The 15,951-nt window shown below is 42.0% G+C and overlaps 1 protein-coding gene across 1 annotated transcript in view; it reads right to left on the bottom strand.

Annotated features, from left to right (window-relative positions):
* zgc:194930 (uncharacterized) overlaps positions 1-12,276 on the bottom strand; it is a 30,264-nt gene extending 17,988 nt beyond the window's left edge. The window contains exon 1 of the mRNA XM_021578291.3: positions 11,877-12,276. The gene's annotated coding sequence lies outside the window, so the exon portion shown is untranslated. The remainder of the gene's footprint in view (positions 1-11,876) is intronic.
* Between the last annotated feature and the right edge of the window lie 3,675 nt (positions 12,277-15,951).

The raw sequence follows: 15,951 nt of genomic DNA, 5'->3' as shown, positions 1-15,951 counted from the left end.
TATAACACTATAACACTATGACATTATGACAATATCACACTATGACACTATAACACTATGACATTATGACATTATAACACTATGACATTATAACACTATAACACTATAATACTATAACACTATGACACTATAACACTATAACACTATAACACTATAACATTATGACAATATCACACTATGACACTATAACACTATAACATTATGACACTATAACACTATGACATTATAACACTATGACACTATAATACTATAACACTATGACACTATAACACTATAACACTATAACACTATGACATTATAACACTATGACACTATAACACTATGACATTATAACACTATGACATTATCACACTATGACACTATAACAATATACTACTATACCATTATGACATTATGACACTATAACATTATGACACTATGACATTATAACACTATAACATTATAACACTAACATTATAACACTATAACATTATAACACTATAACACTATAACACTAGGACACTATAACACTATAACACTATAACACTATGACACTATGACATTATAACACTATAACATTATAACACTAACATTATAACACTATAACATTATAACACTATGACATTATAACACTATAACATTATAACACTAACATTATAACACTATAACTTTATAACACTATAACACTATAACACTAGGACACTATAACACTATAACACTATGACACTATGACACAATAACACTATGACACTATGACACTATGACACTATAACACTTTAACACTATGACACTATGACACTATAACATTATAACACTAACATTATAACACTATAACATTATAACACTATGACATTATAACACTATAACATTATGACACTATGACATTATAACACTATAACATTATAACACTAACATTATAACACTATAACATTATAACACTATAACACTATAACACTAGGACACTATAACACTATAACACTATGACACAATAACACTATAACACTATGACACTATGACACTGTAACACTATAACACTATGACACTATGACACTATAACACTATAACACTATGACACTATGACACTATAACACTATAACACTATGACACTATGACACTATAACACTATAACACTATGACACTATAACACTATAACACTATGACACTATGACACTATAACACTATGACACTATGACACTATAACATTATAACACTATAACACTATAACATTATAACATTATAACACTATAACATTATAACACTATAACATTATAACACTATAACACTATGACACTATGACACTATAACACTATGACAGACAGACAGACAGAGACAGACAGACAAGCAGGCAGGCAGACAGACAGGCAGAAGACAGACAGACAGGCAGGCAGAAAGGCAGAGAGAGAGAGAGAGAGAGAGAGAGAGAGACAGACAGACAGACAGACAGACAGACAGACAGACAGACAGACAGACAGACAGACAGACAGACAGACAGACAGACAGACAGACATACAGACAGATAGGCATACAGAGAGACAGAAGGACAGATAGGCAGGCAGAGAGACAGAAGGACAGTTAGGCAGACAGAGAGACAGACAGGCAGGCAGACAGGCAGAGAGACAGACAGACAGACAGAATTACAGAGAGACAGACAGATAGACAGACAGAGAGGCAGATAGATATACAGACAGACAGAGAGACAGACAGGTAGACAGGCAGACAGACAGGCATACAGGTAGACAGACAGACAGACAGACAGACAGACAGACAGACAGGCATACAGGCAGACAGACAGACAGACAGAGAGAGAGGCAGACATGCAGACAGACAGGGACTCATAAGTATGCCAGGTAGACCAGAAGAAGGAGGAGGGATGAATGACAGGCCCTACCGTCACTCAAATATTACACCACATCAATACCCTGGCATCAATAGTGTCAGCCTCAGAGATGCATCAGAACATCAACGTGACCAGTCGTTGCTCTCCCTTGGATAACTTCCACGGGGAATAGTGAGTTGGAGAATTCAATCTGTGTGTCAGATAACCTGTCATTGATTCTGATATTGGTCATTGTCTACCGGTGGTAATAGCATTTTATATTTCTTATGATCTGAGGAGATAAGAAGGGCTAAACCTCCAGGACATTCTCCTAGTTGTTTTCCTCAGGAGGAAAGTGAAACGTTCCATTTTGGAAAAGTAGGCAATAAAAGTTGAATTGCTGAAGATTGTTCCCTAGATGTGAATTGGAATGGAATCAGTGGGGGGGGCATATTGCATTGGCAATCAGATCGATATGTGCAAAGGCAAGGGGAAGATTTGTTTTTTTCCTTGAATATAGGCTTCCCATATGGCCTGAAATAAAATATGTTTTATTGTCACATACACCAGATAGGTGCAGTGAAATGTGTTGTTTCTCAGGGTCAGCCACAGAGGTATGGCGCCCCTTGAGCAAAATTAGGGTTAAGTGCCTGGCTCAAGGATACATCAACTCATTTTTCACCTTGACGGCTCAAGTATTCAAACCAGGAACCTTTCGGTTAGGGTTTCAGACCAAACTAAACCCTGACACTAGGGTTTCAGACCAAACTAAACCCCCGGAGCTAGGGTTTCAGTCCAAACTAAACCCTGAAGCTAGGGTTTCAGACCAAACTAAACCCTGAAGATAGGGTTTCAGACCAAACTAAACACCCGAAGCTAGGGTTTCAGACCAAACTAAACCCTTAAGCTAGGGTTTCAGACCAAACTAAAGCCTGAAGCTAGGGTTTCAGACCAAACTAAACCCTGAAGCTGGGGTTTCAGACCTAACTAACCCCCGAAGCTAGGATTTCAGACCAAACTAAACCCCCGGAGCTAGGGTTTCAGACCAAACTAAACCCCCGAAGCTAGGGTTTCAGACCAAACTAAACCCCCGAAGCTAGGGTTTCAGACCAAACTAAATACCCGGAGCTAGGGTTTCAGACCAAACTTAACCCTGAAGTTAGGGTTTCAGACCAAACTAAACCCCAAAGCTAGGGTTTCAGACCAAACTAAACCCCCGGAGCTAGGGTTTCAGACCAAACTAAACCCCCGAACCTAGAGTTTCAGTCCAAAGGTATTGCACTAAAATCTTTAGATAAAAAATGAGTGCGTCATCTCATACCAGTCTAGAGATACGAACCTGTCCTACAGAAATACTGGCAGGCAAAGCAAACTCACATACACTGTAGTTATGTACTTTGTGGATAACTTAATAACCTTTCATTGCCTGTGTAATTACAGTATAATGAGCACTATGATAGAGGAACAACAGTTATGGAGTTGTTGATGCCACTGGTGTAGTACAATGTTTTTAGGTGAGGGAGCCCATAAAACAAAACAAAAAATGACATCATAATTGCTTCAATCCAAGTTGAATATTGTCATAATGAAATATGCGTCAAATGCATCATCCAATTGCAACGTCCAGAACATCATTAACATCATTATCTAAAGAACATATTTGATATTTTTAATCGCCTAATACACCCAAGTTAGCCATAGGCTACCTAATAGTCTATCCTTACTGGCAATCGTGAAAGATAATCCTTCACGTTTTACCGGGTGAAAAAAAATGTCCCAACTGCCAGTCCCTTGATTTGATCTCCATCGGTTTCATGGGAACATGTATTCAGAGATCTTCTTCAATGACATTTTGGTGAGAGAATAAGAGCAGGTGGTGTTAAAACGAACTATTAGCCTTTCTTGTATTTTGTTTCAATCAAAGCATACATCCTGCCTAGTGGCTTTGTTGAGTTTTGACAAATGAGAAAATTAAATGTGACTATTTAGCTTCAGCTAACCATCCTAAAATGTCATTAGAAATGAGGAGGTGTTTATAGTGGAACAGTATAGCTGAAGGAGAGCTGAAGTAAAACTGGATGGCTGAAGGATAGCTGAAGGATGGCTGAAGGATAGCTGAAGGATGGCTGAAGGATAACTGAAGGATAGCTGAAGGATAGCTGAAGGATAACTGAAGGATAGCTGATGGATAACTGAAGGATAACTGAAGGAAAGCTGAAGGATGGCTGAAGGATAGCTGAAGGATAACTGAAGGATAGCTGAAGGATAGCTGAAGGATAACTGAAGGATAGCTGAAGGATAGCTGAAGGATAGCTGAAGGATGGCTGAAGGATAGCTGAAGGATAGCTGAAGGATAACTGAATGATAGCTGAAGGATAACTGAAGAATAACTGAAGGATAACTGAAGGATAGCTGAAGGATAACTAAAGGATAGCTGAAAGAAAGCTGAAGGATAACTGAAGGATAGCTGAAAGATAGCTGAAGGATAACTGAAGGATAGCTGAAGGATAGCTGAAGGATAGCTGAAGGATAACTGAAGGATAGCTGAAGGATGGCTGAAGGATAACTGAAGGATAGCTGAAGGATGGCTGAAGGATAGCTGAAGGATAGCTGAAGGATAACTGAATGATAGCTGAAGAATAACTGAAGGATAACTGAAGGATAGCTGAAGGATAGCTGAAGGATAACTGAAGGATAGCTGAAAGAAAGCTGAAGGATAACTGAAGGATAGCTGAAAGATAGCTGAAGGATAACTGAAGGATAGTTCAGGAACAAATAAACAATCATTAGTCTAATAGGACTACAACTCTATGGTATAGCTATTAGTAGGCTACAGTCTAATGTAAATATATACAAATAGCTTGATATCATTGCACAGTTTGTGAGGAGAGCTTAATTGCTAGTAGACATTTCATTGTATTGTTTAGTTTAAATAAACGTTGATTAGCTTGAACACATGATTACATAATGCCCTGTTACAGAATGAAAGAAAACAGAAAGGTGAACTGTAAATTCATAGAATTTATTCACATAGATTCGACATGCTATCAAATCGATAGACCGAGCAGGGAACATAAATCTATGCTAAGTAGAAATCCAGGAAATTTGTTTGAAACCAAATCATCAAATTAACATTTATTGTATTCTTAGTGGTAATTAAATGTAGTGTCTCACTTTCTCCAATGTTAAGTCTCCAGTTAGCTATCAAACCAAGGAGAAGGAGACTGTTCACAAAAATGACTCCTGAAGACATTTAGAAAGGTTGGCTCAGGAGTGTGTGTGTGTGTGTGCGTTTCTGTGTGGACACTGAGTAGGGAGATGGGGTTTATATGGGTGACAGGAAGGTGTGGTGGTGATGGGAGAAGTGCTGACCTGTCTCTCCTCTCTCTGTTCCTGTCTATCATCTCACCTCATCTCCTCTGTCCCTGTCTATCATCTCACTTCATCTCCTCTCCTCTGTCCCTGTCTATCATCTCACCTCATATCCTCTTTCCCTGTCTATCATCTCACCTCATCTCCTCTGTCCCTGTCTATCATCTCACCTCATCTCCTCTGTCCCTGTCTATCATCTCACCTCATCTCCTCTGTCCCTGTCTATCATCTCACCTCATCTCCTCTCCTCTGTCCCTGTCTATCATCTCACCTCATCTCCTCTGTCCCTGTCTATCACCTCACCTCATCTCCTCTGTCCCTGTCTATCATCTCACCTCATCTCCTCTCCTCTGTCCCTGTCTATCATCTCACCTCATCTCCTCTGTCCCTGTCTATCACCTCACCTCATCTCCTCTGTCCCTGTCTATCACCTCACCTCATCTCCTCTGTCCCTGTCTATCATCTCACCTCATCTCCTCTGTCCATGTCTATCATCTCACCTCATCTCCACTGTCTCTCTCTCCCTGTTTCACTTTAATAGTTTGTTGCTGTCATGAGAACCTTGCTCAGGTACAGTATGGTAGGAAATGCTTCTGATGTGTGTGTGTGTGTGTGTGTGTGTGTGTGTTTTTATAGAACAGCCCACATTTTCTTGATTATTGTAGAGCCACGTAGGACCTCTCTTATCAACTTTGTGTCTTTTCAAGACTTTAAAACCCACCGAAATGATGCAGAATCCACGCCTCTCTCCCTCTCATTCACTCTTCTGTTTCTCCATTCGAAAAGTTAGGCTGCGTCGAAGAGCTTACCAAGCCTGTACTAGTGACACCAGGAAATAATTTGCAAATGTCAAATGTCATAACCAAAGGACTTCGACAGGGAGACGATGATGTTTATCACAGCGCCGAGCGAACTCAGTACAGTAGCTTGTGACGCCGTCCGTAACACACGTACAGTATCACAGATATAACGCCTCGGTCCAAAATATAATCAGGCTACAGATGTTTTCTTTTTCAGAGCAGCAACGTGAGCCCGAAACACACCATGACTCAGCACTAAAAGTACAGTGTCATTTGAATAAGCCAGGCAAGGCCCGGTGGGTTACCACTGTGCCTGTAGTCATGGTGATATGTCATGAGGACCACAACACAATAACAATAGGAACTCATTAGACGCCGAACTACACACAACACAAAACAGACACACACCCCATCAGTATTGACTGAACTTGGTCGGCGCAAGGATTTTCGTCCTGTGAAAAAAAGCTGTGTTATTATTTACCTCTCCTAACATGACGCAGCCTGTCTGACACTGACACGGCCTGTATAGCTCACTTTAGTCACTGAAATGTCACTAAACGGACAAAATAATGCAGAACAAAATCACAAATGGCGGATTTTTAAATTTATTTTACCTTTATTTAACTAGGGAAGTCAGTTAAGAACAAATTCTTATTTTCAATGACTGCGTGTGTGTGTGTGTGTGTGTGTGTGTGTGTGTGTATTCCACAAACATCCCTTATAATCAGCATTACCTAAAAAATAAACCTCTCTCCCTCCTCTTATAAATGTCTCTTATCACCCCACTACCCTTACATCACCTTATCAGCCCACTACCCCTACATCACCTTATCACCCCTACATCACTGTATCCCCCCACTACCCCGACATCACCTTATCACCCCACTACCCCTACATCACCTTATCACCCCACTACCCCTACATCACCCCACTACCCTTACATCACCTTACCACCCCACTACCCCTACATCCCCCCACTACCCCTACATCACCTTATAACCCCACTACCCCTACATCACCTTATCTCCCCACTACCCCTACATCACCCCACTACCCTTACATCACCTTATCTCCCCACTACCCCGACATCACCCCACTACCCTTACACCACCTTATCTCCCCAGTACCCCTACATCACCCCACTACCCTTACATCACCTTATCACCCCACTACCCCTATATCACATCAGCTAATCACCCAATTCCACTACCCCTACATCACATCAGCTAATCACCCAATTCCACTACCCCTACATCACATCAGCTAATCACCCAATTCCACTACCCCTACATCACATCAGCTAATCACCCAATTCCACTACCCCTACATCACATCAGCTAATCACCCAATTCCACTACCCCTACATCACATCAGCTAATCACCCAATTCCACTACCCCTACATCACATCAGCTAATCACCCAATTCCACTACCCCTACATCACATCAGCTAATCACCCAATTCCACTACCCCTACATCACATCAGCTAATCACCCAATTCCACTACCCCTACATCACATCAGCTAATCACCCAATTCCACTACCCCTACATCACATCAGCTAATCACCCAATTCCACTACCCCTACATCACATCAGCTAATCACCCAATTCCACTACCCCTACATCACATCAGCTAATCACCCAATTCCACTACCCCTACATCACATCAGCTAATCACCCAATTGCACTACCCCTACATCACATCAGCTAATCACCCAATTCCACTACCCCTACATCACATCAGCTAATCACCCAATTCCACTACCCCTACATCACATCAGCTAATCACCCAATTCCACTACCCCTACATCACATCAGCTAATCACCCAATTCCACTACCCCTACATCACATCAGCTAATCACCCAATTCCACTACCCCTACATCACATCAGCTAATCACCCAATTCCACTACCCCAACATTGCCAACAAACCTGATGTTGGTCTGAGTACTGAGCCAAAGGAAGCAGGAAGTTACTCTTTGGCAGGGTTCTCCAACCCTGTTCTCGGAGAGCTACCATCCTGTAGGGGTAGTGGGGTGATAAACCTACAGGAGGGCAGTTCTCCAGGAACAGGGTTGGAGTTAAAACCTACAGGAGGGTATCTCTCCAGGAACAGGGTTGGAGTTAAAACCTACAGGAGAGTGGCTCTCCAGGAACAGGGTTGGAGTTAAAACCTACAGGAGAGTGGCTCTCCAGGAACAGGGTTGGAGTTAAAACCTACAGGAGGGTAGTTCTCCAGGAACAGGGTTGGAGTTAAAACCTACAGGAGGGTAGTTCTCCAGGAACAGGGTTAGAGAGTCCTGCTCTTTAGACACTAATCTGAAGTCAGTCTTGAGGTTCCCACTCTAATGGTAAATGCTTGATTTTGGGGATGAACTGAGAGGATGATCATTGGTCTGTTGCTAAATGAAAACGGACCTTGTGGACATCTTCCTGCTGGTCACTAGGTTACATGAGGGAGTAGGACACACCTATTCAATGCACAGTGTTTTTCGGTAGGAGAGAGTCAGGAGAGAGGGGAGAGTCGGGAGAGAGGGGAGAGGAGAGAGGGGAGAGTCAGGAGAGTCAGGGGAGAGTCAGGAGAAAGTCCGGAGAGAGGGGAGAGTCAGGAGAGAGAGTCAGGGGAGAGTCAGGAGAGAGGGGAGAGTCAGGGGAGAGTCAGGAGAGATGGGAGAGTCAGGGGAGAGTCAGGAGAGAGAGTCAGGGGAGAGTCAGGGGAGAGAGAGGGGAGAGTCAGGGGAGAGTCAGGAGAGAGTCAGGGGAGAGGAGAGAGTCAGGATAGAGGAGAGAGTCAGGAGAGAGTCAGGAGAGAGGAGAGAGAGGAGAGAGTCAGGAGAGAGGAGAGAGAGGAGAGAGTCAGGAGAGAGGAGAGAGAGGAGAGAGTCAGGAGAGAGGCCTACACTGTTCAACACTGCTGGTACATATCTAATGACATCATGTCTGTGTCTTTTGAACAACACCTATGGGGTGAGTTTTATGTGAACGGCAGCCTCAGTCGTGTGTTAGCTTAGAAAAACACAGTCCTAGAGCCTACAGAACGATCCATGCACAAAAAAAGCTCCACTTGGTAAATTGATGAGACCTGCGACAGCTGATAGATATTAAGTTTACATAAGAGGCATCAGGCACAGTACAAATGTTGCCAGAGGCCAAGCAAACAGCTTTTTAACTGTTTTCAGAGCCACCCACCCCCTAGGTAGCGAATATAGTCAACTGTTATTACTGTTAGCTCATTAACTTCATTAACTGACATTGACAACATGGAGGAATACTTGTCCATTGACTGTTTTAGAGCTCGGGCTCTGCATTCCGATCTCATATAGTCCTACAACATGTACCACAACCCCTACCCCGGTCAACTGCCCGGCAACCCGCCAAAGCCCCCACCATTTCTCCTTTACCCAAATCCAGATAGCTGATGTTCTGAAAGAGCTGCAAAATCTGGACCCCTACAAATCAGCCGGGCTAGACAATCTGGACCCTCTCTTTCTAAAATAATCTGCCAAAATTGTTGCAACTCCTATTTATAGCCTGTTCAACCTCTCTTTCATATCGTCTGAGATTCCCAAAGATTGGAAAGCTGCCGCGATCATCCCCCTCTTCAAAGGGGGTGACACTCTAGACCCAAACTGCTACAGACCTATATCTATCCTACCCTGTCTTTCTAAGGTCTTCGAAAGCCAAGTTAACAAACAGATTACTGACCATTTCAAATCCCACCGTACGTTCTCCGCTATGCAATCTGGTTTCAGAGCTGGTCATGGGTGCACCTCAGCCACGCTCAAGGTCCTAAACGACATCATAACCGCCATCGATAAGAGACATTACTGTGCAGCTGTATTCATCGACCTGGCCAAGGCTTTCGACTCTGTCAATCACAACATTCTTATTGGCAGACTCAACAGCCTAGGTTTCTCAAATGATTGCCTCGCCCGGTTCACCAACTACTTCTCTGATAGAGTTCTGTGTGTCAAATCGGAGGGCCTGTTGTCCGGACCTCTGGCAGTCTCTATGGTGGTGCCACTGGGTTCAATTCTCGGGCTGACTCTCTTTTCTGTATACATCAATGATGTTGCTCTTGCTGCTGGTGATTTTCTGGTACACCTCTACGCAGACGACACCATTCTGTATACTTCTGGCCCCTCGTTGGACACTGTGTTAACTAACCTCCAGACGAGCTTCAATGCCATACAACTCTCCTTCCGTGGCCTCCAACTGCTTTTAAACGCAAGTAAAACTAAATGCATGCGTTTCAATCGATCGCTGCCCGCACCTGCCCGCCCGTCCAGCATCACTACTCTGGACGGCTCTGACTTAGAATACGTGGACAACTACAAATACCTGGGTGTCTGGTTAGACTGTAAACTCTCCTTCCAGACTCACATTAAGCATCGCCAATCCAAAATTACATTTAGAATCGGCTTCCTATATCGCAACAAAGCATCCTTCACTCATGCTGCCAAACATACCCTCGTAAAACTGACCATCCTACCGATCCTCGACTTCGGCGATGTCATCTATAAAATAGCCTCCAACACTCAACAAACTGGATGCAGTCTATCACAGTGCCATCCGTTTTGTCACCAAAGCCCCATACACTACCCACCATTGCGACCTGTACGCTCGCGTTGGTTGGCCCTCGCTTCATACCCGTCGCCAAACCCACTGGCTACAGGTTATCTACAAGTCTCTGCTAGGTAAAGCCCCGCCTTATCTCAGCTCACTGGTCACCATTGGCAGCACCCACTCGTAGCACACACTCCAGCAGGTATATCTCACTGGTCACCCCCAAAGCCAATTCCTACTTTGGTCATCTTTCCTTCCAGTTCTCTGCTGCCAATGACTGGAACTAATTGCAAAACTCTCTGAAGCTGGAGACTCACATCTTCCTCACTAGCTTTAAGTACCAGCTGTCAGAGCATTTTACAGATCACTGCACCTGTATACATAGCCCATCTGTAGACATCCCATCTATCTGCATACCTCATCCCCATACTGGTATTTATTTATTTAGCTCCTTTGCACCCCAGTATCTCTACCTGCACATCCATCTTTTGCACATCTACCATTCCAGTGTTTAATTGCTATATTGTAATTACTTTGCCACCATGGCCTATTTGTTGCCTTAACTCCCTTATCTTACCTCATTTGCACTCACTGTATATAGACTTTTTGTTTTCTTTTATTCTGCTGTATTATTGACTGTATGTTTTGTTTATTCCATGTGTAACTCTGTGTTGTTGTGTATGTCAAATTGCTATGTTTCATCTTGGCCAGGTTGCAGTTGCAAATGAGAACTTGTTCTCAACTAGCCTACCTGGTTAAATAAAGGTGAAATAAAAAAACGAATCTACTCAGGCTTTTCAGTCTCCAACGGAATGGTAATCGACAGTACTAAACCTTGATACAGTAGTTAATAATGACATTACATCTGTAGATCCACATAAAACACACACACACTTTTAAAAAAAAAAGTTTATACCAACAGCCTTAATTATTTACATGGGAAATTCTTATTATGTGACACCCCGTATTATCTCGCCTTAATGCTGTATTTATTAAAAAACAAAACTAATTTTATTTTTAATAACTCAACTTTCCAAAGTGTATTTTATAAATTGTTTTCATGGAAATAGTTTTCAAAGATGTACATTTACTCGTGGAAGTAGGATGGGAAGCCTATGACTGAGTCGAGCGCAACAGATGTGCAAACCTACTTTGTGCGTGTGTATAAATAGTAGCCATATGCCCGTCATAATAACTACAACTCTCTGCCGTTGTTGTTGTTAATATCTGACTTGTAAATGTGCAATAACGTATTTGTGTAGACTTCTACTACTAGGCAGGCTTCTCTTATTACCTTCACATGCACCGTTAAGAAGGGAAGAGGAGAGGTCGAGATACTTTACCTGTTGCGCTAAATGAAGGTGTGGCACCCGTTCGCCGTAGGTATCAACAATTCACGGAAAACTTCCGTTTTCATTTATAACACACAACCTCCGCAAAGCAACGAAAGGAAAAAGTTCAAACCATCCGAAAAGAGAGTATAGTTTCTGTTCATATTTGACAATGATAGCTCCTTTGTAGTGTGTGTTGCCGTCTGTCGCTGCTAAGGAAAGGTCCCCCGTGACTGCCTTGTCCCATGTCTCTAGAAAAGCACGGCTATTTGAATGTCTGATGTTAGCCCAAGCAGGGCCTGGATTTAAGCTGCCTAGTTTGCATGGCCATAATGAGCGATCATGTGACTTCAACCGGATCACAAAACTTCTAAATACTCGCACTGTTTTCTGAACCAACTGGTGCTCCGTCTATGAACAAGGGTGTGGAAGCAGGGCTGGATGACATAGGCTACGTTTTGATAATATTCTATTTGGATAGTATTAGTAATACTATAATAGTCTTACATTAATCATAACACGTGAGCTATAGTGCCTCTTTTCAAACTGAGAATTAATATGACATAACATAAGCTCATATTAGGTGCTTAAAGAGTGTGCTAATTTTTATCGGTTGATTTTATTAATATATAATATGACTTCCTTTTATGACAGTGACATAGCCACCCCTGTCATCTGTCACTAAGCCAGGGTTATATTCGTTACGCCGTTTCTGTTGCAAAACAAACGTTTACTCCAAACGGAACAACAAAAACGAGAGTTTCTATTGGACAAATGCAAGGTAGGCCCCTCCCTGTTTTACTACGTTTACTCTGTTTGCTTCCGTTTGGTTCATAAACGGTAAACGGTTTCCGTTGCGAAACGTAATGAATACACCCGTTCCACTGTTTGATACGATTCTCGTCACTAACCACTTTCCCATCCACAGTAAGTAAAGTCATAACGGGAGTAAAGTCATAACGTCAACAACAAAAATCACGACAGCTGTGATGGAAACAATTATATATATATATGTCGAAAGATAATTTGTTCGTTCGACATGGTGGAATCTTTTTGTGTTTGTAAAATGAATTATGCGAGTTGTTGGAAACGCCTTTATGTGCAAATATTGATATAATCGCATCATATCGGAGTCCTTCCACTATGATGATATGGTTTGTGGTCCTCCCACTATTTTTTCAGGAAACCAATCACATTACTAGGCTGCAGATTAAATCAATTATGATAAACTTCACAAGGTGGTGAAAGTGCACGGTGATCTTGATGCTCCTTTCCAATAAATATTGATGGTTTTATTCTGGCGACATGATGATCGGTGCCTGACTGCCGTTTGACAAACACAAAGATTCTCGCTCTCGTCCATCATTATGTGATCATGTAGACTAGTCTACCAGCACAGTCTACCCCCACTATATCTGGTAGCTGTTGGCTAGAGGCCGCCTGCCAACACCAGAGGCACACTTGCTATTCTACGCAACCGTTTTTTGTGACAAAATTATCCGCAGAGTTGAAAATGCGACGGAAACACATTGACCTTTAGATTTGTATTCTGTACATGGACATTTACGCGAAAAAGTAGGCCTACATTTTGTGTGCACTACGTCATCTCACACTGATTGTTTAGTTATTTATCCGCGAACAAGTCCCCAACACAAGTCCATTCTGTGGAAACGACTGGTGGGAAAAAAATGCGCATATTTTCTTTCGATTTTAGAATATTTACATGCAATTCTGTCGCCAATTGGATGGAAACGTTGCTATTGATAATCTACAAGGGGAGTTTTTTTAAATATATTTTATTTTTTATTTTTTTTATAAATAAACAAAAAAACACATCTGAATTCAGGACTACCTGTGATATGTGTTCATCCACTTTCTTTTTGCAATATTCAACTGCTACACCTAAATTGTAGTTTAATCTGAATAGAGAAACCCGTAGGATTTTCATAAATCTTGGAGGCATGATAAAAAATTATACTGGGTACAGTCTCCTCTAAATGTACTGACAAACAGGGTTAACAACAGCCACTAAGGATTAGTTTAGATGGTGGTGGTACTGGTGGTGTTGGTGGTACTGGCATGTGTGTGTGTGTGTGTGTGTGTGTGTGTGTGTGTGTGTGTGTGTGTGTGTGTGTGTGTGTGTGTGTGTGTGTTTCCACACAGGTGGTGAAAAACACTGAATGTCAGATTTTCTTCTCACCAGAGATGTTTTTCCCACACCAACTCAGCCTGACAGGGATCGTGGAGGGCATCAACCTGTCACATTAACAAGACATGACTACAACAATAACAGGACATGACTACAACAATAACAGGACATGACTACAACAATAACAGGACATGACTACAACAACAACAGGAACCAAACAATAACAGGACATGACTACAACAATAACAGGACATGACTACAACAATAACAGGACATGACTACAACAATAACAGGACATGACTACAACAATAACAGGAACCAAACAATAACAGGACATGACTACAACAATAACAGGACATGACTACAACAATAACAGGACATGACTACAACAATAACAGGACATGACTACAACAATAACAGGACATGACTACAACAATAACAGGAACCAAACAATAACAGGACATGACTACAACAATAACAGGACATGACTACAACAATAACAGGACATGACTACAACAATAACAGGAACCAAACAATAACAGGACATGACTACAACAATAACAGGACATGACTACAACAATAACAGGACATGACTACAACAATAACAGGACATGACTACAACAATAACAGGACATGACTACAACAATAACAGGAACCAAACAATAACAGGACATGACTACAACAATAACAGGACATGACTACAACAATAACAGGACATGACTACAACAATAACAGGACATGACTACAACAATAACAGGACATGACTACAACAATAACAGGAACCAAACAATAACAGGACATGACTACAACAATAACAGGACATGACTACAACAATAACAGGACATGACTACAACAATAACAGGACATGACTACAACAATAACAGGACATGACTACAACAATAACAGGACATGACTACAACAATAACAGGACATGACTACAACAATAACAGGACATGACTACAACAATAACAGGATATGACTACAACAATAACAGGACATGACTACAACAATGACAGGACATGACTACAACAACAACAGGACATGACTACAACAACAACAGGACATGTGAGCTGTCAAGTCTCTGTCCTCACAGCTTTAAAGGAATGGCCAGCGGTGGCACAGAGGAATGGAGTGGCCTCTCTCTCTCTCTCTCTTTGTCCTTCTCTCTCTCTCTCTCTCTCTCTCTCTCTCTGTCCCTATTTGTCCTTCTCTCTCTTTGTCTCTCTCTCTCTCTCTCTCTCTCTCTCTCTCCCTCTCTCTCTCTCTCTCTCTCTCTCTCTCTCTCTCTCTCATTCTCTCTCTCTCTCTCCCTCTCTCTCTCTCTCTCTCTCTCTCATTCTCTCTCTCTCTCTCTCTCTCTGTCCCTATTTGTCCTTCTCTCTCTTTGTCCCTCTCTCTCTCTCTCTCTCTCTCTCTCCCTCTCTCTCTCTCTATCTCTCTCTCTCTCTCATTCTCTCTCTCTCTCTCCCTCTCTCTCTCTCTCTCTCTCATTCTCTCTCTCTCTTCTACCCATCCTGGGTAACAACACCTGCTGGCTGGCCACATGTCTTTTCCTCTGGACAGGCTGCCCTGAGGCCTGACCCTGACGCTCCCGGGTATAGTCTTTTACCTCATCTAACTTTGATTGTTTGTGATCTCCATATCTGTCACGTTCACGATAGAAGTTGAACTAAGCCTGCCACTGTACGTTGACCAAACGGGCAGAAAACAATTGATTGGGCATGTTATGGAATAATCTATCATAGAGGGTTTATTTAATACTTATTAACAAATGTCCCTCAGACCTGAAGTATATTTGGTCATAAGACTATAAGCAAACAAGTAATGTTCACACGGTTCTCTTTCCGTATTGAATTTATACAAGTAGAGGTCCATCTCCTAAGAGAACTATGAGGGAGAGAAAACGGGTGATTGGAATGGGGCCGTGGCAGCCTAATG

This window comes from Oncorhynchus mykiss, chromosome 21, assembly GCF_057628025.1.
Source record: "Oncorhynchus mykiss isolate SJ-2025 chromosome 21, ASM5762802v1, whole genome shotgun sequence".
NCBI lineage: Eukaryota > Metazoa > Chordata > Actinopteri > Salmoniformes > Salmonidae > Oncorhynchus > Oncorhynchus mykiss.
This window is presented reverse-complemented; position numbering and strand designations above follow the sequence as displayed.